Below are 25,682 nucleotides of genomic sequence, written 5' to 3'. Positions count from 1 at the left end.
TGTGTGTCTGTGTGTGTGTGTCTGTGTGTGTGATTTTATTTTGCAATTTAGATGCTCATCACAAATAAATGAGTCTCAGGAAATACCATAGTGGTCATTCAAGTCGGTAGAAACCAAGTGAATTTCAAATAAAGGGCTTCAGGGTAATTGAGCATTGCAGTAACTGTGGAGGAGGACAGTAAATAATTGATTTGTGAGTAACAACAACATGCTATTTGTGAACTTATAAAGTTCATAGAAAATCCATTTTAATCTAGTTACATATTCCACCACAAAAAGGGGAAATTGCTTAGAATCCTATTCTAGCTATTAGCATATACAGAAATTTAAATGTGTTATCAAGTCTTCAAGAGCTAATCAAGCCCTTAAGGTTAACTAGGAATTTATTTCTTATTTGATGATCCGGGTGATAGAAGCTCCAAAAATTCCTAATAAATTTAGACTCACTGGTGTTCAAGCGGGAGACTGACAATAAACACTTTAAAGAATCCCTTATTAGAAGAATGGATGAGACAAAAGACTGACAGTTTCCATCCCTCCAGAGAAGTATCTTCCATCCCTTATCTATGACTATTAGACCTGTACAATTAATCGAACACATGAAACAGATTTTACCCTTCATTTTCAAGTACTCTTTCTATAAAGTTTCCATGCACACTCTGATTATGCAAGGTTCTCTGTTGGTGGATCTCTGCCAATACCAACCATCATGCTAACGACCTGTGCTTGCCAGCTCCAAGGTGAAAGATCACTCTTGGGCATATCTCCCCCAGGACTCAAAGGAGGTTGCTCACTGGAAATGATCTTGGAGTAGCTGGTGTCCACTGCTTTCCTTACCAGAGGCTGTCCCTGCTCTGAATGGGAGCATTGAAGAAGGAGACAAATAAAGTTTACAAATTCATACTTTAGATTATTGACTTCATTGTTAAGGAAGACAAAAAGAAAGAGCCATGTTTCTGAAAGGTGAGATTAGGAACATTACTCTGCATTTTAACAATGTCAACTTTTATATGTGGGATGATGGTATATATCCTGTGACTTGTCGATGGCATCATACAGTGCAGCTAAAGGTTGAAGGTTATATCTGTAAAGATTTATACTCTCTGCCACAGCAGTCAAACCTTGGTATATTCTTTCTTTTCTCCTCTGCTTTAGTGAATCCTGTTTAAAGCTCTTGGGTGAAAGACCTGCAAACTCCAGCAGACATCAAACCTTAAGCACTGACTTGACATATCAGGGTGTGTGATGCTATTCATTGCCTAGCTACAACCCCCTTCAGGAGCACTTGAAACAGTTGGAGGGTTCTTTGAACACAGGGTAAAAATGCATGGATGACCTACATTGTCACTATGTTTCCTTCAGTCAAATAAGAAAAAATGCTTTAGGTCAGCATACTTCCTCAGTTAATGGAAAGTTTTGCCCAAAATGATGTGGACCAAAATAATGGGAAAAGGTGCAGCTACATCAACCTACAACTGTTTTTGCCCTCATCCCGCCCACTTTACAAACCTAATGCAAAGGATGACAAGCATTCTAATGAAACTAATGAATATGAAGAAAAGCGCAATAAAAGTTTTTTTTTTTTTTTAGGTTCTATCATACCATTAAAAACAGTACAATTGTTCTGATCCAACACATGAAGTGGAAGTAAATATGCATTATTTCTAACGGGTGGAAATGAAAAAATAACTACAAAAACATGTTTGCTATTTTGTAGTGTATTTTGTCTCCATGGTCAGAGAGGAAAAGTGTAAAGAAAAACCTTGAAATTTTTGTTTTGAGATAACCACTGTTTAAATTTACAAACCAAAGTTTGAACATCTTTGCAACTCAAGAAAGAAATAAAAATTAAGTCTCTTAAACATTTCATTACCCATGTTTGCTCAGCAAGATTAGGATAATACTCATACATTTCTGGAAAGCAAAGTGTCAAGTCAATTTATGGGCAACGACAGTAGCAATTCTTGTATACCTTCAGTAGAAGGAAACCCACTGGAGAGAGAAACCAGTCTGCCAAGTGACATTCAGCAGAAATTAAGTTGTTAGAAGAACTTGGATCTATGTGGCCACTCAAGCTTCAAATTAAAAAAAAAAAAAAAATTAAAAAAAGTAAAAAAAGAAATTCCCAGGAGGGAACATGAAAAATAAAAACTCAAGTAGGAATAACCTAGTCTGTAAACTGACTGCAACAGGCAACAAAAGTGTGGTCTATAGTTGAGAAATTATAATGATTGAGTATCCACCTTTCCTCTCTGATTTTCTTTTGTAAGAATCATTTTTGCCTATTCTCAGTCCATGTAATTTAGGAAGAGACCCTCCAGGTGTAAGCAGGTGCCAATCAGAACACCCCACCCTTGACCACATTCCACCTATAAGAGTTGATCTAATATTTTGTTGAAACTGTAAGAAGAGAGAGATTTTCTTACAGGTGGTTTAATAAAACAGTTGGAGAAAGGCAGGTGCTCACATAAGAAAACCTTTGTGATGATGCAAAAAACATTCCAGAAATAAAGGTACTATGAAATAGAGTTAAATGACAGCCAGAAGTTATAAGATATGAGTCCTTAAATCTGCCCTGAATGATGCTGCTGTCCATATTATTTTGAGTCACAAATTTTCCTTCTTTGCTTACTTTATTTTGACATGTGTATCTACCACTTGCAGTTGATTTCACATGAGACATAAATGTGAAATAACCTGGAAAGTAAAATCTGCCTAACCTCAAGGACTGTATATTGCTTACCAGTGTTAATCCAGCACTTAGAACAATAACAGATGAGAGAAGACTTAAGGTTAGTGTTCAATGAACATTTTTTTTTGAATAGATAATTTTTAATGGATTTTTTTTTGGAACAAGAATTATCTCTCAGATGCATGGCTTTTAAAAATGAAAGGTAATCAAACATAAGTTTGTCCTTCTCTTCAAATCCAAGCAAGATCAAACACTGTACAGAAACTTATATCCTTCCATATATATCTGACTCAAAACAAATTATTAATTCCACACAGGACTTAAATTTTGGCAGATGTCTATGAATAGATAATATATATATACTATATATATATATATATATATATAAATATATTTAAATTTATTTATGCATACAAGAGCTAGGGTGTAGGTCAGAAGTGCGGGAGTATGTGTAAGAGGATTCACCAGAACCCTGTATACCATATTTTTAATGGGTCAGCCTATTTAATTATTCATTCATTTCTCACAAATAGAAACACTGATGCCAAAATAGTGTACTAATGTCCTGCAAAGAAAAGGATGTGATCCCAGAATCCTAGTTTCCAGAGGTTGGTAAGCAGACCAGCAAAACAAGGAGTCAACTTATTGGAAAGAACTAAAGACCAAGTTACAAAGAAAATGACCAATTTTCTTTCCCCACCTAACATTGGGAGACTAAGTAAAATCGAAAGCTGCTCTAAGACTCTCCATTTTCTAATATCATAGAAAATGAAAACATTTGTATCCTTTAATTCAACTTCACAACTGCATTTTTCTGATTTTTAATACAGAGCAATGTTTCCAAGAGATGCTAGTTTTGGCTAAAATACCTCTTTCCTTCAGTAAATACAAAACAAACAATATTTCCTGGAAATGTCTTTATATATCTGATTGTTATGTTGCATTTCACGGCAAATACAATAATTCTTTCTCTTCTACAGAAAAACTCAGACCGCTACGTGTAACTGGAACTTCTGCATGCACTTTGAGTCTTTCGGGTAATGTTTTATTTGTCCATCAGTTATGGTTCACCAATGACACCTAGTGACTCCTAGCCATCTAGTGACTTTCTTATCACAAAGGAAACCTGCAACAAAAGAGGGAGACTTCAAAGAAGATGACTAATTATGGATGCCAACTACATGTTCATCAGTTTAATGGTTTTCACTACATTTTCCAAAGCAAATTAAAACTCCTCAGTAAAACTGCCTGTTTAACCTTCTCTTGGCTTCAAGTATTTGGTGACTTTTGTACATTATAATCGCTACTGAAGCCTTAATTCTATTTCAAATTAATCCACCCTTCCTTTCTCTATTCAATATTATGTAATAACTTTTTTATGTGGTATGTAGTGTGCCAGTGCTGGGAACATACCAGTGAATAAAAGTTCACACACCCTAGAATTAATGGAACATCCAGGCTAGTAGGAGTGTAGGCATAAATTAAACTGAATTCGGTGAGTCCTAAGAGAGCTGTTAGAGGAGTTAAGATGTGAGCTGAGGACTCGGTGTTGAACAGGCTTAGAAGATACATAGACTCTTTGGTGATACACAGCAGATATACAGATTCCAGGGGGGGGAAGAAAGGCTCAGCAGCTGGACACCATGACTGGGCTGGTTTGACATAGGGAAGAGGGATGGGGATGACTATGAAGGTAGGGCCTTCCGGGTTGCTTTAGGATGGAGATCTTAATCCTATAAGTAATAATAAGACACCAAATTCATTATGTAAACCAAACTGTTTAAGTCCAACACAATTTCATCATACTTAACTAACAGTTCAATAGAACTGATATGGAAAATTCAGTCACATATGATGCGGCCACCTATTATGAAATTTTCTATCTGGCTTCTTTCTCTTAACATACTGTTTCTGAGGTTCATACACATTGTAGCACATATTGAAGCACATTGTGTAATTTACAACATCAGTACTTCATTATCTCTGATGTAAATAATATTCCATTGTGTATATATATCTCAAATTGTATATCTATTCATCCTTTGATGGATATTTCTATTTTTTTCGTATTTGGCTACTGTGACTAGTGCTTCAAAACCGAGTATGTACAAGTATTTCTTATGTACTTCCTTCAATTATTTTGCCTTTGCCCCTAGGAGTAGACTTGCAAAATCGTATATGGTAATTTTGAAAACCACCAATCTGTTTTACACAGTGGTTATATCATTTTACATTTCCACCAGCCATATGGCAGAGTCCGATTTCTTATAACCTTATCAACATGTGCTGTTGTTATTTTGATTGAAGCCATTCTAGCAGGCATGAAGTGTTATCTCATTGTAGCTTGAATTTGCATTTCTCTAATAACTAGTGATGTTACACATCTTCTTATGTGTTTCTTGGTCATTTGCATATCTCCTTTGAAGAAATATCTGCTAAGTTTATTATCCATTGGTTTGTTTGTTTTCTTATTTTTGAATTAAATATATTCTGAAAATAAGACCTTATAAGATTGTGACTTGGTAAAATTTTCCTCACACTATCGGCGATGTTTCTCAAGCTTGATAATGTTTGAGAGCATAGCGTTTTTAAATTTAATTAATTTCAACTGATCCATTCTTTTTTCTTTTGTTGTGGTATATTTGTTGTCATATATAAGAATACATCACCAAATCCAAGGTCATAAAGATTTGGAGATGTTTTCCTCTAAGACTCATTAACTGTTACATTTAATTGATCCGTTTTGAGTTATTTTTTGTATATGGTCCATGCTTTTGATTACTAACCTATGTGAGAAGCTGCTGCCAAATCAGAAGTAAAGGTTACCTTTGAGAATGGAAAATGAAGTCATCCCTCCACATTACAAAGAATAAATCAACATTACAAAGAACAGTTTAGCCCTTTTTGGAAAGAAGTTGTCCAGGACTCACACACAGGTTGTGAAAGGTGAAAGTTATACCTCTGCAACAGACAAATTTTGTCTCACCAGCAGTATATCTAAATGTTCTGTGTTAGTTACTAATATAATACTTCTTACTTTAAAACCCAGACTTCCCACTCTCTGGAAATATTGGAAGTAGTGACCACAGTTGGCTAGAGCTGAAGAGAAACAAAGCTATTCTTAAGAAAGAACATCTCTTTAGTGTATTGGCAGGTCTCTTAAATTAATTTTTGTTATCCAACAGGTCTTTGTCAAGATTTGTAATATGTTTATGAATAAAAACAGATGACCTGTAGGGCAATAGGCCCATGAGTTGGGTTAATTAATAAGATGAAGATGGCAGTATAATGTCTTGATGATGCCAATAGGTTACTGCTTAGCCTTGCCCACCTATAGCTTGACTAATATTTTCTCTGCCATTATTCTTTTTTAACCAATTAATTCTCCTTTATATCTTAATATCGATGTGAATTTGCCAGGATTCCAGAATTCATTTGTTCCAGAGTGAGTGATAAAATTTGTGAGGCTATTACAAAATAGAAATGCAGACCTGGTGTTAAAATTAAGAATCTCAAGACAGTGACGGGGGGTAAGTCACATGAGGCCTTTTTAAACCCTCAGGAGCTGCACAGATCACAGACCTATGGAGTAAACCTTATTCTTTTCTCCACCATCATAGTACTAATTTCCCTTCACTGTCTTTGCTTATTCTCACCTTTGAATCAATTTAGCAGGAAACACAGTGCCTGATATTTTGATAAATATGGGGTAGATTGACTGAATGAGAAGATGGGGTAGATAATGATTAAGCTATCATAGAATTGTTATTTTATGAGCTATTGTTTTAGTATCCATTGTTAGCTGTTCCACAAATGGTCCTTCAAAATTTTCTTCTGTAATCATGACACTGTGCCATCCTATCCATAGATGACAACATAGAGAACAGCAATGTTAATGGAACATGTTATTTTAATGGTCATCAAAATGACAAGAAATATGAGTTGGTCTGAATGTGGAGAAAAGGGAAGCCTTGTGAGCTGTTGGTGGAAAGGTTAATTGGTATAACATTTCCAATGTTGTACAAGCTTGGAGGTTCTTCTAAAATTTAAAATTGGAATTACCCTATAATATAACAGTCTCACTTTGGATATAGGTTCAATGGGCATACATTTGGGGTCTCAAAAAGACCCCATGTTCAGTGCAGCATCATTTCGGGTGAATGGTTAAAGAAGCAGTGGTATATATTTGTGTGTGTATATACATGTATACACACACACACACATATACACACATGAACTCACACCTAGTGGAATATTATTCAGGCATAAGATAAAAGGAAATCTTCCCATTTCTGACAACATGAATGGACCAAGAGGACATTATACTAAGTAAAACAAGTCAGACAGAGGAAGACAAATCCTACTGGATATGACTTTTATGTAGAATCTACGAATGATGATACCAAAGAAACAAAGATAAGAGTGGTAGTTTATAGGGACTTGAAAGTGAGGCATATGAGGACTGTTGTTCAAAAAGCATGAATTTCCAGTTGGTTAATAATATTCTATTGTTTAACTGAAAATTGCTTAGAGAGTATCTCTTAAATATTCTTAACTGCTCCCATAAAAGGTAAGTATATGAGGTGGTGGAGATGTTAAATAATCCTACTGTGATATCATTTTGTAATACATATACCAAGTCACCAATTTGGACACCTTAAATTTACATAAAGTTATATATCAATACAGTTGGAAACAAAGCAAGGTCTCTCAAACAGTTTTCACCATGTTACAAGGAAAAATATTTTTGAACTCAGAAATAGGACACACTTAAAGTGAGAAAAAGTCAGTGGATTCATGAATGTTAACTATTTGATTCATCCCCTAAATAAACATGACAGTCTTTAGCAGTGCATCTGACAGAACTTTCTGATGGGGGGGGGGGGAAAAGGTGTTCTTTACATGTTTGTCTAAAACTACAACTACTAAAATCATGCATTAATTGAGCATTTGAAGTGGGGCAAATGTAACTGAAAACTGAAAACTTAATTTCATTTAATAATAATTACTTTAGATTTAAGTAACCACATGTGACTATTAGCTATTATATTAGATAGAGAAGCTCTGGAGAATCAGTGATCCGAATTCCACAAGAAGACATTTGTGAAGTAGTCAGATATTAATAACTAAAGAAAATGAAAATACTCTTAAGTAGGTTTACCTAGATTTCAAAGAGACAATCAAAATAATTTAGAGCAAGGTGTTGAAAGCATAACTTCTCAAACTGAGGGACTGTATGATATATAAGCAAATATCTGTCAACTCTTACATGGGGAAGGACAATCTTCTTCATAGTCAAGGTGAAGATGAAATACAGGGAAGAAATGAAAGTTAGGAAAACTTATGGTGAGACTGAAGTGTATCAAAGATTTGCAAAGAGTTAGGTAGTCAGGTTTTCACACAAAGTTGCCACCTTACAAAGATGGGCATGGGCAAATGAAACAGGAATGGTGACAGATATGGGACATACAAGAAGCTACTTTAATGAAAAGAGCAGCATCAATCAAACAGATGTGTCACTGGAATTCCTGTTATGGTCTTTAGAGTCAAGCCACTAAATCTGTTGCTTAGAAATGGGATCCCTTTTGTATAGTTAATGTTTTCTTTTTGTTTGTTTTGCTGATTCCTTTGAATAAGGAAAAGATGTCATGGACAGCAACTGAACAAGGGCAAAGACAGGATGTCCTAACAAGACCAGAAACAGGAAAGAGAAATGAAAAATAAAATTGTGAAAGGCAATAGACTGCCCAGAAAGAAAGAAAGTAAGAAAGATATGGGAGCTCCCAGAGGGAACATGGTGGATGATCACAAGGGAGAGAGCATATCCAAACAGCTCACTAGGACCTTGGTGAACGCTACACAGAATCATAAACTACATACATCCCTCTTAGGAACTTGAAATGCCATAGATAAAAATAAATTTGCTATTAAATTAAAAGAAGGGGAGGGATAGAGAAGTCAAGAGACTGGTAGAATAAGCCAATGTACAAACAAAACCCAAACCAAGAAAATGTGGCCCTCCCTGGTAGTGCAATGGGTTAGGAGGCAGCACTGCAAGCTATCCGCAGCTGCTTCAGTGCTTGTTTGATCCCCGACCCAAGAGGTGACCCACATGGCACAGCAGGCTTCTCCTGTCTCTTCAGCTTCTCCCCTCAGCAGTGTACTTAGTCGATCTGCCTACTTTGCTTCTACTCTGTCTCTGGTGAATCCTCTCACAGCCCCTGCACCTCTGGCCTGTACCCCAGTTCTGCACTCTTAAATAAATAAATCTTAAAAAAAAAAAAGAAAGAAAAGAAAACTTGACCTAGAATTTGATAGCATTAAGTTTCTTAATGGAAAAGAAAAAAAGAAATGAAATGTCAAATGTACAACCAATTGAAACAAAAGAGAATATATGATTGGCAACTCAAACTCAATTTCTCCCTACTATAGTCTTAAATTACAGAAATGACCATGAGGTACAAGATATGCACCTAAATGCAGATATACTCCTTCGCAAAGCAATAGGTTAAAATAGAACAGGCTTACTGGGGCTGCAAAATTGACAAATTCTTTCTTGTTACTACTATGGTGGAAGGTGTTTAAGGTACCAGCTTTATAGCACTGGTGTTTTGCACTTTGAAATAAGTGATTCCTGAACCACATTCTAAGGTATTACAATTACAGTGCAGTCAATAGAATCAGTTAAAATATATGGCAAACCCAGTGACAGTCATCTCTCTCAGGTTTGGATAAAGAGTTCTCTTTCTATCAAGATTGTTTTTTCCCAGAAAGGATTCCCAAGAAAATACAGTTATTTCCTTTCATTTTCCCCCATTATGTTGTGCTATTCGATTGAACTGGGTCAAAACAGTGAATCTGAGCAGAGATAGGCAATTAAAATTTCCAAGGAGTTTTAGTTGCTGGTGCACTATGCAGGGGTAATATCACAACGGGACAAGGTAAGTGTCATTTAATGCAAATAGTTATGAAAACAGAGACTTAGAATTAGTTTCCTAACAACGTGTAGTTTTGTAGTGTTATGGAAATTTCACAGAGAATAAGCCAGCACTCAGAGAAGTGGAGAGAGCTTTACTAATCACACTAGTGGGCTCAGTGGGATTGGTCCCAAAAGGCTGAGCCCCAAATTACAGGAATGGTAAGATTTAAACAGGTTGTGTGAGGAACCTTGTCATCCCACCCATTACAGCATTAGCATTCTTTATTGTTTGGGAAGGGGGTTAAGGTAGTCATAGGTACGCTACTACTGTGGACAAGCAAAACACTGTAGGAACTTTCTGCTCCAGCAAGCAGCAGAATCCAAACACAGACTCCCCCAAACAGCAGGCCTGGGAAAGTAGCAGAACCTAAACAGCAGACTTGGGAAACTTCCTGTTTCAGTAGCACAATAATTAAATTTGACACAAACTGTCCCAATTACTTTTTTTTTTGGGGGGGGGGAAACCAAAGAAAAAAAGTTCTTTACGCCATTTGCATCAACATGGATGGAGCTAGAATGGATCATGCTTAGTGAAATAATTCAGAAGGAAAAAGAGAAATAGCAAATGGGCAAATGGTTTCACTTATAGGAGGAATATCAAAGAACCAAATAAGACATAAGAGGAAAAAATGGTATTGTTATTACTATACAAAACAAAACAAAAACAGACCATTATAAACCAGAGATATCCTACAGAGGAGGAGGTAGGAGAGGTATTGTAAGGAGGGAGGGAGGAGTGAATGTGGAGGACTGTGGTGATGGTGTACAGGCATGACGGGAGGTTGGGCTGGGGTAAACACTGTCTTAAAATAAACAACAATGTAAGTAAAAATAAAGTTGGAATAAAAAAAAAAAGGAGAAAGTTCTGCTAAGGTGGAACTGAAGAGAAGGGCATGGCTGACTAATACCAGAGACTGTACTGAAATTACTGGTCCCTAATTATCATCATGTATATAAACTCTTATAAAATATACCTCAGTACCTCAGGGGCCTTCCCTGGTGGCACACGGGTTAAAGTTCAGCACTATGAAATTAGCCATTGCTGCTTCAGCAAGAGTTTGATTCCTGGCCACAGAGGTGACCAAAATATCATCACAGATTTCTTGCTTGTCTGCTGCTCCCCTCAGTAGTGTATTTCATCAATCTGCCTGTTCTGCTCCCCACTCTGTCTCTGGTGAATCCTCTCTTTGCTCCTATACCTCTGGTCTAAACCCCAGATCAACATGCATAAAAATAATTCTTCAAAACCATAAAATACACCTCAAAAAAATACAGAGGCACCCCTAAGCTAATTATACAAAAAGACTCCCAACACATAGTAGGTATGAGAAGAAAAAAAAATTAAGCAACATTTCTCAGAATTAGCTTTTCACAGGCAGAAAAATGAAGGAGAAAATAGCTAGTATTTATTGCCATCTGCTGTGTGGTGACATTCCATAAGGAGCATTTCAATCACAGTAAGTCATCATAATTCAATGGTATGTATCATTTTTCTCTTAAAGCAGAAAAGGAAATAAATGCACAAGAATCTCACACACACAACCTACCCAGTGACAAAGTCAAGAGGTGGCAGGGCAGAAGTTTGAAAAGTCTGTGCTCTACCTTATATCACACACCTCCAATCATTTTACACTATGCAGATTTCTATAAACTAAACCACCTTGAAATATTTGTTTTGTGATGTCACAACATCATTAGTGATTTCCCTGTTTCCCAATTATCTACTTAGTATAATGAAATTTAACAATTAAAATTGAAATTCTATTTGTTCTATGAACTGGTCTGTTAGAATATGCCAAGTTAAACCAATGTGAAATTTTTGGAATACATGTCGATTGTTAAAGGACATTTTTTCAAAGACAGAAAACTCTACAGAAGTTAAAAAATATAATTTTATAGAGCATCAAATATCAGACTGTAGACTGGGTTTCTCTAGATTACAAGAAACAGATAAACAGTTTCTTTAAGCTCAACAAAGTTAAGCTTTGGGAAGCATCTGGCCCATTGTCCACCAGATTCTAGAACACTAAAGAAAAGTCAAACCATCTTCCCTCTTTTCCTGACATCTTAGTACCTCTGCTCTAGTTTCTTTCTTGTTCTTGTTACATGAAATGAGTTACCTTTAACTCTACAGTAAAAAAAAAAAAAAAAAAAAAAAAAACCTCCAAATGCTATCTATCAGACCAAGTGGATCCAAGATAAAATCTAAGTCACAATTCTAATTTCTCTGAAGAACTAGCATCCATCTCTAGTGCAATATTTCATGGGGACTTTATCACATAAATATGAACAATGGAAACCTCACAACCATGTGGGACAGGAAAAAGTCATTTGGATACACAATGATGGGTGGTACCTTTAGGGCAGCTGACACCATCTAAAAAGGTTTGCCAAATATGCAAAGCCCTTCAGTAGGACATTTGCAAGGTGCTATTCAAGTGATTTGTAACTAGGAAGTTCAGGGGTGGAGGTGGGGTAGGGGGAGCAAGTTGATTTTTGAATGAAAGGTAGAAAAATTTACCTTGCTGTTGCAACAAAAATAACCCAACTTGTGCTTATGCAAAAGATTTAAAAAGAGGAAGGGGAAAACTTTTCGCACCTGCAACAGAAACATTAAATCATGACAGGGTGGTTTAGATTTGTCAGAAATGAAGGGCCACCTGCTGTTCCACATTTCACCCTCATCCCAATTCTGATCCTTGAAGAAGTAAAAAGAAAACTGAAAATTTTCACGGAGACAAAAATCAAGCAAAGATTGGATCTGCCAAAGACTGTTTTCTATTTTGCAAGTAATATCCTGAAGGACTATTTCTAACAGCTCTGTTTTTGATGATTTTAATCCTTGTTTGTCTTCAGCATTCAGAATGATGTACATTTTATTTTTAATATTCTGCTATAAAATCAAGGCATATGTTGTAAAGATTAGGAGAGGTCATTTCTGAGTTGGTGTTGATGTTCTTCTGGAAAAATTAACAAAAATTAATTTTCAGGACCTTAAAAAAAACAAAACACTTTTTTGCACCTTTAAGGTAAAAGATCATCATCTGGCCCTCCTTGGTGGTGCAACAGGTTGGGACTCAGTACTATCAGCTGGCCACAACTGCTTCACTGCGAGTTTGGTCCCCGGCCCTGGAAGTGACCACATGGCATGGCAGACCTCTCTGACCTGCCCACTGCTCCCCTTAGCAGTGTACTTCGTCAATCTGCCATTTCTGCTCCCCACTCTGTCTCTGGTGAATCCTCTCACTGCCCCTGCAACTCTGGCTTGTACCCCAGTTCTGTATCAATCAATAGATAAAATATTTTTTAAAATAAAAGAAAAGAAAAGATCAAATTTAGACTCCAGAGTTCAAATCTGCATCCAGGAAAACCTAGCATAATTTTCAAATCTTCCTTTAAATTACTAGATTGCAAGATGAAATGTATATTATCAAGTAAATTGCTATTAATTTATAGTACAGTCACACAATATAAAACACCTATTTCAAATGATATTAAGCATCCACATTTATTTGGTGATCTTGAATTTCTTTATTTCCTGTTTTAAAGTATGATTTAGGAAGAAAAGTTCATTTCTTTAAACAACCTTGACTTAAGCAGCCACACTGACAGCAGTCCCTTATGGGATTACCTATGTCTATGTGAGAGTCACAAAATAAAGAGCTGTATCAATCCTACAACTAATCTCTTCACTGATTCTACAGATTATCTTCATTTTAAAGATGGAGACAACTACGTTCAGAAGATTATATGCCCCTCAAAGGCATATAAGTTAAGTCAGAACCATCCCTGTTATCAAGACCATTTATTGAATATAGGAGCAGAGATATGGTTGTTGGTAAATGTATATTAATAAGTACAAAACCTCTTCATAATAATGAAAATTAAAACTCAATACAGTTGTGATTTGATCTCAATGGACAATTGAAATGCTCTAAAGCATTTTGTGAGCAGTTATTGAATTTAATTTCTATTTATATAGCTCCTTTACAGCCTATGAAGAATTTTCACAGTGGTTCACTCTGACAGCATTATAGCCTTCATATTTAATTGGTATTAATTTATCCCATACCTCACTCCTAAATGAACTTGAAGTGTGTTTTATTCATTATTTCCTACTTGCTATCATTTACCTCATATTCTTGGTCTTGGTAACCTTGCCTATATATGTAGCAATCCTCCTAAACTAGTTACAAGAAAAAAAAATAAGAAAAAAATTAAGGAATATAGAGAGGTCAGCGCAAAACCCCAGTGGAAGAGGAACATTTTGTTGCATCGGGTTCCTCCAGGCTCATAAGGCAGCATCAACTGTTCTGTAATACACCTACAGCTAACAATTCCCATGATACATATTATGGCTTGTAAAGAGTGCACAACATGTCATCAGATCATTCTCATTCCTATTTAGCTGCAGAAACAGAAGGCAAAACCTTGTTTGGCTTGCTTTCCATTAGAAAACTTTCTCAAAATTTTCATTAAGTTCTTTTACTGTCTACAAAGGGAGTGCGAAGGAAGAGGGTCAAAAGCAGAAAATTTGAAGAAAGAAAATACTGCGGAGGGTTTCTCTCTTTTACAAGAAACCACAATTACTACTTCCCTCTCCCCTATTTCAATAGAATATAGGGCGGAGTGCTTTATCTTTCATGGGCTCTCACATAAAATATTAGCTTCAACACAACCAGATAAAAAATAAAATACCCAGAAAAATTAAGGGGGAGGCAGTATTGTTCTGGTGTTTTAATTTATTTACTGTCAACACCATTGATAAATTTGACTAATATCCCTCAAACAAATCAAACCTAAACTCCCTAATTATACCAGAGGGCCTACATGTTCCTATGTACAACCATGCCCAATACTCAAGTATCCACTTTACATTTGTTCCTTTCAAAACCTGACTATTTGTGTTGCAAACACCATGGATTAAATATCAGAAGCGTGCCCTTCTGTCCCAAAACCCCGTCCTAACCAAGCCCAACTTTGTCCAATGTCCATTTGGAACAGTAAATGTCACATAGGGAAAGACTTCCATTTTTGAGCCCTAGATCCTGATGAGTCATCTGCTTTTCTTTTTTTAAATAACTTAATTTTGGAATAGTTTAAAATCTAAAACAGTTGCGATGACAGAAGCATTTCTATACATTTCACATTCAGTTTCTACTATTAATTTCTTCCATTTGTATGATAAAATTGTTGCAATTATTGAACTACCACTGATATATTAACAACTAAAGCCCAGATCTCATTAAGATCCTTTTTTGTTCTAGGACCCCTTCCAGAATACTACATTAATATTGAGTTGCCATGTTGTCTGATGGTTCCTTTTAACTATGACAATTTATCACTTTCCTTATCCCTGAAATCCTTGATCATTTTGATGAGTATTAGCTGGGAATTTTGTACAATGCCCATAAACTGAGATTTGTTAAATGATTTTCTCATTATTAAACTGGGGTTATGATTTTGCGGGTAGGACACTTTAGGGATGAAGTGTTGTACTCATTACATTGTATCAAAGACACAACCAATACAACTTACTACTCTATTAATGTTAGACTTGATGAATTGACTGAAAAGCTTTTTAAAGTTTCCACACTCTATAAAGTTACTCATTTCACCCTTCCCAAACTGTTCTCTTCTGCCAAACATATTATGTGAATCCCAAGGTTAAGAAATATGGAGTTATGCTCCACATTTTGAGGATGGCGTATCAACATAAAGTTAACAGGAATACTTCTGGAAAGATGTCCGTTTTTCCCCATTTACTTATGTATTGATTTATTTATATCCATGTCTACTTTCTAATAATTATGTTAGACTATACCCTATTGTTACTTTATTTTATTGCTTAAACTGATCAGTATTTGACCACAGAGAGCTCCTTGGCTTAGTTTTTACATCCCTTTGACATACACATGCCTTTTATTGTGGATTTGTTTTGCTTTTTTGTTTTGTTTTAATTACACTTATATTCCTTGGCACTACAAAATGTTCTAGTTTTATCTTGTCTATCTCTTGCTCAGTCCTAAAATCAGCCATTTCTTTAAGGAACACTATTTCCTTTTATTGGAAAATTGCATAAGAAATTAAAATCTGAGTATTAAGTGTACTTAGTGCTCCCAGGGTGCCATTGCTTTTAGATTATTCTAGCACATGCACATACAAATTTCAATACTACTTCTGTGATTATAAGTATCTATATTAAGCTAAATAGAGGTGGATTTCTCCAGTTCTAATTAATTAACACATGGATCATTACAGCCTTTTCCCCTTGTTTATCTGTAAATGCTTACTCCAATGATGAGAACCCTGCCCCCAGCCACTGTTCATTCACTTAATTTTTCTATTATAGTGTGTATGTGTGTGTGTGTATATACATACATACAGTGGTTTCAAAATTTTTATCCTATAATCCCATGAAAAACTACTTTATTAATACTCATTTTGCTTTTATTCTTACATACTCCATTATTTTCACTACAGTATCATACAGAATAGTTTTACCACCCTAAAAATAAAAACCTCTGTGCTTCAATCAATGAACCTCACCCCAAAATCTCCTATAACCACTGATCTGTGTACCATCTCTATGGTATTGTCTTTACCTTAATGTCATGTAGCTGGAATTACACAATTTGTAGGCTTCTTTAGATTAGCTTACTTAGCAGTAATTTGCCACTCCCCTTTATTTTTTAAATACCTCATTCCTTTTTTTTTTTTTGCTGAAGAATGTTCCATTGTATTGATGTACATGGTTTGTCTATTTCCTGACTTACTTAAGAATATCTTGCCCATTTCCAGTTTTCAGCAACTAATAAATAAAGCTATTGAAAACATTCCTATCAGGTTTTTGTGTGATCATGTTTCCAGATCAACTGAGTAATTATCAATAAACCTGGTTACTGAATTATAATGCTTTGTTTAACTTTCTAAGAAAATGGGGGCCTCCCTGATTGTACATGGGGTTAAAGTGTAGGATAGTGAACTTATCCATAGTCATTGCTGCATGAGTTTGATGCTCAGCCACAGAGCTGACCCACATGGTGCAGCAGACTTCTCCTTTCTCTCTGTCTGCTCCTCTCAGCAGTCCATTTCAGTTAATCTGCCTATTCTGCTCCCTACTCTGTCTCTGGTGAATCTTCTCACTCTCCACACCTCTGGCCTGTACCCCAGTTCTGTATGCATAAATAAAATAAATAATAATAAAAAAAAACTTTGTAAGAAAATGCAAACAGATTTTCCAAAGTGACTATACCATTTTATATTATATTCTCACAAGCAATGAAAGTTTGTGTTGCTATGCATTGTCTTTAGGTAATGTCATTTTTCAAAGATTTCAGACATTCTAATAGGTAGTATCTTGTTTTAATTTGCAGTTCTCTATTGACATATCATACTGAACATCTTTTCATATGTATATTTTTCCACTTGAATATTTTTGGTGAGGTGTATATTCATATTTTTTGCTCATTTTTAAATAAACTAATTTGTTTTCTAACTGTTGAGCTATAATGGCCCTTTTTGTATTTTGTATATTCAGATTTTTTGCTCATTTTTAAATAAACTAATTTGTTTTCTAACTGTTGAGTTATAATGGTCCTTTTTGTATTTTGGATCAAATCATTTATTGAATTTGAACTTTGCTTTCTCCCTGTCTGTGGTGCATCTTCTCATTTTGTTAAGTCTATTTGCAGAATAGAACTTTTTCATTTTAATAAATCTCAACTTGCTATTTTTTTCTCTTATGTATTATAACTTTCTATTAAATATACACTCTCATCACAAACCCAAGTGCTCATAGATATTACTCCAATGTTTTCTTCTAGAAATGATGTAATTTTGTGTTTTACAGTAAGTTCTAGCACACATTTACTATTAATTATCTGGGGCAAGTAAGATCCATGTCTAGTTTAATATGGTTATTATATATGTGAATTGTCCAATTGGTTCTGCATAGTTTATGGAAAAGACTCTTTTCTTCAATGAACTGTCTTTGTTGGCATGAACTAACTGAAATTGTGTGGGCTAGCAAACTGATTTTAAGAAATCATCACTGGTGAAAATACACTAAAACAGGGAGGTTCAACTTTAAGCCCAGACCAAGTCAATAATGGCAAGTTATTGGCTTTATATGTGCAGGAGGTTAATATAATCGTAATAGAGTTAGAACATGAACAGGATGATCTGCCTCTCTTAAATAACTTATAGTCATTGATTAAAGCTCTACTAGTATATGTATTCCTTATTAGCTCTGTTAGAAAGAGAAGGTATTTGACTGATAATGCAAAGTGTGGGGAAAAGAAATTAGAAACAGAAGAATTGTATTAATGATGGAAAAGCCCTGTCCATGAATATTATAAATGGGTCATGTGATTTTTTTTTTTAAACAAAGATGACCATTCTTCATTTCATCATTACATCCCAGACACTCTTAAATTAGAAGGCACAAAGGGCCTCTCTGGTGGCCTATGAGTTAATTCTCAGCACCATCACTATGATGGCCAGAGTTCTATCCCCAGCCAGAGAGCTAACCACATGGTGCAACATACTTCTCCTGTCTTGCCCACTGGCTATGTATTTTGGTAGATTCACCTGTTCTGCCCCCCACTTTGTCTCTGGTAAATCCTCTCCTCCCCCCCCCCACACTTCTGGCCTACACCCCAGTTCTATGCAAAAATACACACACACACACTGTTAAAAGGCACTATACATTTATATTCAAATGGAAGCTTTCTTATCTAACTTTTTGCAATATATATTTCTCATAATAGCTATGTGATCATTTTGTATTCTGCTAGTTCAATTCTATGTAAAATGCATTTATATTTTATTTAAAAATAAAGAAAAATTAGATTCTGCTGAAAATAAAAACATGCAAACCATAAAATAACATGGCCAAAACAACCTTTGTGTCTTTCAGAGGAGTCTGTGGCAGATCCAATGGTGCTGAATCATTTGTTTTTCAATTCCCCTTCTTGCATTTTTACCAATGGTGACCAGAAGAAAACACACACACTCACACACACGCACAACAAATAAACCCTTTACTGGAGTCAGTCTATAAAATGTGAAACACACTAGTGTCAAATTGGAATCAACACATCAGACACCTGCCATTAAATAACTTCATGAAATAAAACTGAGAAGAAACATGAATTACATTACCACAGATAGTGCAGAATTAAAGTGGATGATGCTGAGAAAACAATGTCTACAAGCATTTTATAAACCAGGTCATGGAAGAGAAGACCCTTAGATTATGTAATTGTAGGCACCTTTAGGAGCCTTCAAGGTCTCCTGTGAATCACTGCCAAGAAAGGGCCAAATATGCCACCTCAAAATATACCACCCTAAAATATGCCACTTTCGCATGTGGAGTATTTTGAGTTAAGGCAATCAAAGACTAGCAGATTCAGAAGTGTTTGTGGATTTTTTTCGTCTTCATGATATTTTTTTGTTTAACTTTTTTAATATCTCCCTTAACTGTTTAAAATAATTTAGACTGCTTCCCAGCTGGCACCACAAATAACTTTTATTTTTATTAGAAAAGCTTACTGGCATGCCATAGCAAACATTTGTTTATCAAATATTGACCCTTCTCTTCCCATGAAGTCTTCCCTTCTGAGGCCCAAAACTCCTACCTCCTCCTCTCTCACTCAGTATGGCACACAAATCTCAATTACCTGACTTTTGAGGAGTCTCATATCGGTATGATATTCTCAATTATGAGAAGTTAAAATGTTCTGTCTCCAGTTAATCTGTTTTTTTTTTTAAAGATTTATTTATTTATGCATACAGAACTGGGGTACAGGCCAGAGGTGCAGGGGCGGCGAGAGGCTTCACCAGAGACAGAGTGGGGAGCAGACACTGCTGAGAGGAGCAGCGGGCGGGTCAGGAGAGGTCTGCCACGCCATGTGGTCTCCTCCGGGGCAGGCGGGAATCGAACTCATGCGGAAGTGGCTTTAGCTTCTCAGTGCTGTGCTTTAACCCGCTGCGCCACCAGGGAGGGCCTCCAGTTAATCTGTTTTATATCCATCTACTTGATAGACCAGTCAAAGAAAAAGGAGAGAAGGGAGGAAGCAGTGAGTGGGAAAGAAGGGAAAGGGAGAAGAGAAGGGACATTTTTTTTCACCCCTAGCTGCAAAGTAAAAGCATGACTCCAAAATTTGATCCCATCTCCTCATTAACCAGTCGTGAAATTATAAAGCCTGTGTGATCATACACAAAAATAGCAGGTATCCTGTTGAATCACCAACCCTTCCTATTATATTCACCCTGCTCTTGTACAAAGCCAGAAAGACTGAACATAAGCAGCAAATAAATTTTAATAAGCAGATTTATGTCCTATTTCAATACAAATCATAGTCTATTAAGAATAATACACTCTAGACCAAGTTCTGACAGTCAAAAATGCTGATTTAAGAAGAGATTTGTGTAACTAATTTAATTCATTCATTTGTATGTCTCTCCTTTAACTATGATATAATTCAAGCTTGCTGGTAATCACTCCCTTTTGCAGCTCATACTGAGCTTTTTAAATCACAAATCGAGTTATTTAGGCATGTTTACATCTTATGGCTCCAGAATATGTTCAATATTTGATGAGATAAAAATATTTGAAGTGACCTGTGAAATGACCACATATTATTTCAAAATTATGTTTCTGTATTACATGGGACATAACAGATCCAAACACATTTTCTGTAACTAATGGCATGCCCTGATCCATTTACACCTTTTGTCAGCACTGTTGTTTGATTTCAACATAGCACGACCCACTGAATGTCAGGTTGTACCAGGCAGCTATGAAGTTAAAGGCATTACAGATACATCTCTATATAAGGGAGAAGGACATAGAATGATACTATTTTCTTTGCTACATTTAGACACAGCTGCCTTAGAGATAGCAACTCCCAGCATTCCATGCACCAGACTTCCATAATGGGGGATAGGTGAGAAGGATCCAAGAAGATAAATATATAGAGAAGGGTCACAGGTTAAGGAAATATGGATGAGACACATCAGACACTTGGAAGTGTCACATGTGTGAGAAATTCATGGAGAAGCTGCCCCGGTCCTTGGAAGAGATGACAGCAGTCATTATCTTGACTTATGTTGGATTATTCTGTATAATTTTGAGTCTCTCCTGTCTCAGCAATCTGAGACATTTCTAACCCCTTTGCTGTGGTCCCCTGCCAGAAAGTACCTCACACTTGGGGAAAACTTTTGGGTCTTTGTGGCACTGCATTAGGTCAAGGCTATTTGCTCAAACTAGGATGAGTAATGTTGGACTTTAATGAGAAACTCATGTTTAAAATCCATTCTTTCTCTCTCTCTGCATGCTAATTCCATTAAAAATTTATCACACTCTAAGAGTATGATTGCTTTGTGTACATAGGCATGCTCTCTTCAACAACTGGGGTTCCCTGGGTACCCCACAGTTAGCACAGGGGTCTTGAAAATTTTGTCATCATTAGCTCAACGTGAAACAGAAATTAGTTTCTACAAAGTCTAGATCATTTTGTTTCCTCTCTCTCTTCCTCTACCTCACTTTTCTACTTAGTAAATATAACACAACATGTTATACTGTCATTGCTCACATGTTTCTATCAAATACTATGTTCTTTTGGGTTTATATTTTAATTGAAATATTGGGCATGACAAGAAGTGCTAACTGGATTTAGTTTATGTTAAGTTTCTTCTGAACAATCCCTTTTGTTCTGCAACTTCTCCTCCTTAGTGAACAGTGAAAATTGTGGGTGCAGACACAAATTTACAAAGCTTCATACATTGAACTAATGGTTGCTCATATTATCCTGCAAATTTAGACAGAAGTTATATAAAGAAAAAAATTTAGCAACTTCCCCAAATCTCTAAATTATATCACTGTATGTTCCACACTACAGTGAAAAACACTACTTTAATTCTGTTAAACACAAACACACATAGTTTACACTTCAAGTTAAATCTTGAACAGGGAAGCTTACTAGAGAAAGAAATAATAGTAAACCACTTAGAATACTTAAGAATGCAGAATTTCAAAATAAGACATTTTCAGGCTACCTCTCACAAAGCAATTCCTTTTAGCTTCAGGGCACACCAGTGGATGTTAAAAATAGATTACACTTCTATTCATCCAAAAGAAAGACACTAATGTGAGCACTATAGTTTTCTGCTTTTCACTGAAAATCAGAACTGATCTGCAGCCTGGTGAATAAAGTTGATTCACCTACAGAATACCAGTATTTCTCTGCTGCCCTAGCTTTTGAAAGCCAGCCTGAAACAGCAGCTGCCTACAAAATTGCAGAGGAATTACTCTCAATTACAGGCTTCTGTCTGTTAAAAAAGTAGAGTTGTTGATCAGTTCTGACCTTTTTCCTCTGACAAGTCAAAGCAATGAAAGGGGGAAAAATCTGACAGGTGTTCACTTTAGAAGCTGGCAGTGGGGGAAAGAAGGAAAGAAGTTTGTATTACTCAACCAGATCTCAGGGTGGTTCATATTTGTTTGGGTCGGCACCACTTTTAAGAGTCCTGTTCAATGAATACATTTCATGTGGCAATGTAATTTTTCTTAAAGTCATAAGTTAACTGTTTAATATTGAGCGTCATTCACTGAAATCTTTCTACGGTCACCCACGCTTCTTCTTTCACATTTTGGGACAATTTTGTTGAATGCAACAACTTAGTTCTTTCTCCATCCTTTCCCTTTTGTAGTAGGTTAGAAATGACTGCAGAAAGATGACCTTTCTGGGTCCCTGTGTTTGATGCATTATAGCAAGGTATATAAACATATAACACTGGCCTGACAATTTAGCTACTTAGGCACTCATTACTGAATTGACTAGTTTTGGGTTGAGGTTGGGTTTAAGTGAATGTGAATGTTTTAGAAATGACCTGAATGGCTTTCCAGCTTTCTGACATTTCCCCACAATTTTCTATTCCAAAAGAATAACTATGTTTCTTAGAACTGAAAAAACTGTTCTGATAAAATTTGACTTCTAAAAAAAATATGTATTCTTGGAAGTTAAAGTATATCTTGTTTAGTTAAGGTCTTGATAACCTAGTACTTGCTCAACAAAACTGCTAATTAGCAGTGGAAGCCATATATACTTGAGTGACCAGCTCGCTAAACTTTGAAAATGAAAGGACCAAAGGATATAATCTCTTAGGAATTCATCTTAGCACATTCAGTTCAGTTCATAATGACTCCCTCAGTTTTGAAACATTTCTGTTTTTCAGAGGGGGAAAATCTACTTTGAGAAGAATTAATGATTCTAAAACATCATGCAGAAGCCAACCAGTCAAAATACCACAATTCTAAACAGGGCTACAAACAACACTTGGAAATTCAGATTGTGACTGACTGATGACATCACAGAACCAAAATAATGTCCCATATTTTCTTCTTGTTCTGCTATTTTTGTTTCCTTTAGAACAGTCAGATCTTTTTCTAAGATGGGCATGCTAGTTCACTCAGAAATGACACATTGAAGTGGCTAAGGGCCAAAAAGTGGGATTAAGATTGAAAGAAAGAAAATTAAAAGAAAATAGGGTCAAAGATGATGTGCATATAACTCTAAAAGCAGGCAAGAGACAAAAAAAATAGTAAGGAGATTTTGAAGTCTTACCTTTTTTTGCTTTTGTAGGTAGGAATTTCTTTAGATGCTAAGAAAATCTCATTGAGATTTTGCTTAATTTCCTGGATGTAAAGTCTCCCTAATATCAGTTTCTAGCTTAAATGAAGTGTAGTACCCTACAAGGAGAAGGATCTTTTATTTCTATAGACAGTGAACCAGAGATAGACTGAAACATCACAATGGCATATTGCAGAGCTTTGCAATTCAAAATGGTGGTAGCAAAGAAACAAGAGTATATGTCTGGCTAGGTGATACTTAATCCATTTTATTAGAGGTTCCAGGAAAAGGGATATGCCTTAAATAAAAAAAACAAACATTTCTAGGCATTAATAATAATGTGCTGATTGATCTCCTATGAGAGAGAGGCAGGTTGTCATCTCTCTAATTAAAAAGGAAAAGGGCACTATTTAAACACTGAACTGAAATGAAATGTACCATATGCACATAAAAACAATTTGAATGGCTCACATACAAAACATAAAGCTCCAGGAAATAAAACCATATTTTACATGCACATTACTTAAAGGGAAATCTACTCAAACACATAAACAAGAGATTTCAAATGCCTAAACATGATCTAAGCAGACATGACCCAACAAGACCAATAAAACCATAGAGGCCAATAGGAAAAAAAAAATTGAGCATTATTTCATAACTTATTACAAATAAATTTAAGACTTCTCAAGAGTTATACATTGAAAATGTCATAATTAATATAAAAAACATTTAAATTAACAAAAGTACCAGAAAAGTAATTCTTAAACATATATAGTTAGGGAAATCTAACAATTATATATAAAAGCAATAAAATTAAAATAAACAGAAAACAAGTCAACCAACTAAAAAAATATATTATAAAGATAAAAGCAAAACAGGCAAAGATTTGAGTGGGCCTCAAGAACACTGAGTCCTGTAGACAGCACTACAGCAAGCAGATGGATGGAGAGCTATTTGGGATTCTGTGGAGACTCCTGACCTGAAGACACAAGACTGTATGACAAATGTCTTTCAAGAACATCAGCAGAGATTAAATGCCCCTAACTTCTAAATGGGTATGGTGTAGTTTGAACTGTTATTCTTCTACCTCTCCTCTGTGGGTGAAAACTGAGTAGGGAAAAATTAATGAATTCATACACTGGATTGGATCATATCATCTATTAGGCATTCTGAAGTGAAAAACATGGAGACTAAATGTGGCTCAAAGCAGAATCAACTGAAATACTTTGTTTTCTTTCCTATATGCAGGAAAAACAAAAACAAACAAACAAACCAAAAACCTGAAACATCCTGTTTGTGTACAGAAAGAAAGAGGCAACAAGAAAATATGGGATGGGTCAGGGAAGAAGGAAGGACCTAGAATAGCTGTCTGTGTTCCCAATAGTTTTTCAGATTTTGGTTCTAACTTATCTTTAATCTTTGTGGGCATGTGTGTGTGTGTGTGTATCACTAAAGACCACTAGTGACCTAACAGTGTGTTCTATGGAACTACAAAGGGTAGTCTATGAGAGTTTGGGAATGACAATTTACTTTTTGAGTAGATCCCTTCCCATATCAAAATCCTAGAGCCACCTCTAATTTAACATAAACACATCATAACTTTCTTTTTCACCTCAAAAACTGATCTACTTAAGGACAAACACTACCCTACATCTACCTACAGATTCTGAAAGATGTAAATCCAGAGTACACTCCACCCATTGAAAAGGACCTAGTGGAAATAGAAGTCTAACCTGAAAACAGATCCAGTTGGTATTGGTTCCCTGACTGAATTCTCTATTTTTGTTACTGAAAGCCTGGTCCCAAGACCTAATGTCGGTGTCTTTTATAAGCTGCTCAAAACTGCAGTATATCTCAGGTCCTTCCCTGGGAACTATTCAATCACAACATTCATTTTCATATAACCCCTGGGTATTTTGTCTGTACAATCAAATTTGAGTGTCCTTCAGAGTCTTAAAATCCTCTATTGTGATCATATTTCTTGTTTGCCCACTAGGGTCTGTGTCCTCCTACTTTCCACAAGCTATCCTATCTCTGGCCCTTAATGTACCTTCAACTTACATGAGCAATATTACCCTCCTGTATTCTTTCTACTTCAAACTCTAATCATTTAAAGAAAAAAAAATCACAGATTTCAATTTAATGGCCAGCTCTGATTGATTTCCAGGATGTCTCTGTGGAGAGGAACCTAAGGTCATGTACATCCACTGAGTGAATTAGATTTCTAAGTCCAATTAGCCACAGGGGGATGCAGCCTCATTCACATATTTGCCTCTTCATTCACCATTCTGCTTATCTACCCAGGACCACAACCTGGGCGTATTTACCTCTACGTGATCCATACTCTTCCCCTGAGCCACACTTCTCTATCCTCTCA

General features: G+C 35.8%; 1 protein-coding gene across 7 annotated transcripts in view; it reads right to left on the bottom strand.

The window, feature by feature from the left end:
• The window catches only part of FHIT (fragile histidine triad), a 1,224,031-nt gene that overhangs the window by 376,716 nt on the left and 821,633 nt on the right, over positions 1 to 25,682 (bottom strand). The gene's annotated exons all lie outside the window — the stretch shown is intronic.

Source organism: Condylura cristata, unplaced genomic scaffold (assembly GCF_000260355.1).
Source record: "Condylura cristata isolate star-nosed mole 26May11 unplaced genomic scaffold, ConCri1.0 scaffold00004, whole genome shotgun sequence".
In the NCBI taxonomy this organism is placed as follows: Eukaryota; Metazoa; Chordata; class Mammalia; order Eulipotyphla; family Talpidae; genus Condylura; species Condylura cristata.
The sequence above is the reverse complement of the archived record's forward strand: the minus strand, read 5'-3'. Positions and strand labels throughout refer to the sequence as shown.